The sequence below is a fragment of the Tupaia chinensis genome, unplaced genomic scaffold, assembly GCF_000334495.1.
Source record: "Tupaia chinensis unplaced genomic scaffold, TupChi_1.0 Scaffold000532_1, whole genome shotgun sequence".
Lineage (NCBI taxonomy): Eukaryota > Metazoa > Chordata > Mammalia > Scandentia > Tupaiidae > Tupaia > Tupaia belangeri.
In genome coordinates, this window is record NW_006160045.1 from 690,914 (window position 1) to 693,689 (window position 2,776).

The 2,776-nt window shown below is 37.0% G+C and overlaps 1 pseudogene; it reads right to left on the minus strand.

Annotated features, from left to right (window-relative positions):
• Positions 1–456: 456 nt before the first annotated feature.
• LOC102477783 (28S ribosomal protein S17, mitochondrial pseudogene) lies at positions 457–881 on the minus strand (annotated as a pseudogene).
• Between the last annotated feature and the right edge of the window lie 1,895 nt (positions 882–2,776).

A 2,776-nucleotide genomic window follows, 5' to 3' on the forward strand; every position in this document is an offset into this window, starting at 1 on the left:
CATTCTTATTAATATGGCTTAATCTGAAAAAGTCTGGCTTACAAGCATGTTAACTATTTCCCTTTGGAACTGATTAAAATCAGAGAAAAAATTAAATTTATTTAAAATATGGAACAAAAATATTGTTTAATGGGATTTTATCTGTTTATATCAAAAATATTCTCCCAAAATAAGAATTCTAATTCAAGATTCCCTTTAATGAAAAAGTAACAAACAAACCCAATCTATCTTCTAAAACAGTATGCTTACAAAATAATGTGGCAAATTGCTATGTACACTTAGTGAACACAAAAGCATGTTTGCTGAAAAGAACATTTGAAACATGACCATAATTCTTTATGAAAAATTATAACAGGTTCTTCATTTAATCTTAGTTATTTAATAATATACCACAAGAGTAACTGTGTAGTTTATGATAAAACTGAGAAAATTTTCTTTTCCCATAAAGTGAACATGTCAGTCTTTCCCTTTGGTTCCTTCCAAACCCCCTTCATGTGTTAAAGAGATACTGAGTTCTTCTAGGGTTTTGGTTAGATGGGTGGTTTCCGAACTGACTGGGCTCTCCAGGTAGGTAGTTCCAGCACAGGGTCTTCCTGTCACCAGATCTATGACTTTTCCAACTTTGAAAACGATCTCAGCCAGTTCATGTTTCACGTACTTTGTTCTTGGAACAGGTAAAGCTTTGAGATGCACAATATCCCCGACTGTACACTGCTGAAGGGCATCGTGGGCAAAGTAGGTTTTTCTCTTATTAAAATTCTTTAATAAATAGGGATCAGAATAAGCCTGGTCACTCTCACTTTCGCAGTTTTTTGCACTGCTGTCCCAATCACTTTTCCCACGATCCATTTGGCATGGACAGATGAACGAGTTACTGACATTATGGCTCTGGTCCCTGCAGTTCTGCAGTACCTGTGGAACTATTTCAATGGTAAGAAACTAGTAGGCTTCCTTTAAAACAGTCAGATGCTCATGTACACACATGTACAAACACACACACACTTTTACACACCCAGACCCTCCCATGTTATCCTTCCTTGGTGATTGCTCCTGTCCTGCAAGCTTAGAGAATTGGGACTTGTTTTTATCAAGAGACCTGGGCTTACCTCGTGAAAACAGTGAGGTGATCAGAAGACCAAACAGTAGGCACTCTAACAAAACCTAACATGAGTCATCAAGGCCCAGTAGATTCTCCAGTCAGGGAGAATCTGCCTCTTTCCTACTGGGGAGGTTGAGGATTTCTTTAATATTAATTGCATACCTCTTTGGTCTGTCATCCATCATTTCTCCACATCTTTTAATCTCAGAGCATAGGTCTTCCTATTTTTGAAACAGTTCTTAAAAGTAGTTTGTTATTCACATATTTCTTTCACATTATATAATCTATTTGCTTTCTTCTTCAGTCAAACACTCCCTTTTCTTCTTGCAAATAGATGGACTTGCCATTGTTTGACCATTTTTCTTTCTCCATCAAATTCATCCCACATAGAAATTCTTCTGATTTTCAATTTATTTGTTCCCCATTTTTTTGTTTTTCCTATGTAAATAAAGTTCTTCTTTAAAAGCCTTTAGTCTAAAAGCTGTCCCCTGCCTCATCTTCTCTCTTGCTTAACCAAGATATGCTTCATCTGCCTATGATCTTTTTAAATGAAGTTTCTGCTTATGTTTTTAATTTTAACATATTCCAAAGTATATTTATTCTTCCATTGTAAAGGTTAACTAGCTTTGTCAGATATTAAAAACTGACTTGACTATTACCTTAAAATTATTAAAAAAAACAGTCTTCACTCAGATATTAGAAAATATTTCTGTATTTTTTAGAAAAATATTTGTTGATCATCTCTGTCTGGCAGATAGTGTGTTAGGTATTGGGGAAATATAAGAGTTGATGAAGAGACCTGCTCTCCACTCTCGGACGTTTTATATTTTACTCTGGAACTCGGTGTGCAAAAAAACTATTGCATCCAATGAAACACATGCCCCGATGAAAACATGTCCAAGAAACCTCCCCTGGTAGGAAGTTAAAAAAGAGGTTCCAACAAAAGGGAAAAGTGAAGTGTTGAAAGAGTCAGTATTTCTTAAGCAGCAAGTCAGACAAGAGAGTCCATGGGATAGCTGACAGGAGAGGGCATTATAAGCAGAGGAGGGAAACACTGCATTCAAAGTTAAAGATAAGTACAGAGCTTGATATTTTTAGGAAAACACATGTACTAACTGCCTTAACAGAACTAAAATCTGACATGCAGTCATTCTGTTAGTAACAATAGCCCCAATGTTATGAAAAAATATGCTCTCTCTTCAGCAGTTTATATTATCTCGTTTAATCCTAAAAACTTTATTTTATTTTAGAGAGATTTGTTGCTATAGGGTGCATGCACTTGCTAGAGAGACAAAGACAGAAACAGAAAGCTTGATATCACCCCCTGCAGGAATGGCCACTCCGCAGTCCCTTCTCCTCTCAGGATCTTGGGCACACATGCACACATGCGCACATGCCCGGCTTGAGTTTTAAGCTTCCAGGTCTGGGGATGGAACTGTGGTCCACCACATGGGAATCTAGACATAACTATTATGCCATCTGCTGGTCTCTAATCCTAACAACTTTACAAAACAGGTGTTATTCCAACATTATGGATTAAGAAACTGAGACTTAAATTTATTTTCAAATGTAGTCACCTTGACCTAGCAAGATAGGATTGAACCTAATGTGTCTGGTCTCAGAGCCTGTATCTCTCCCACTGGTATCCCTCCCAGATATCCTTCTACAGGTGTAGGG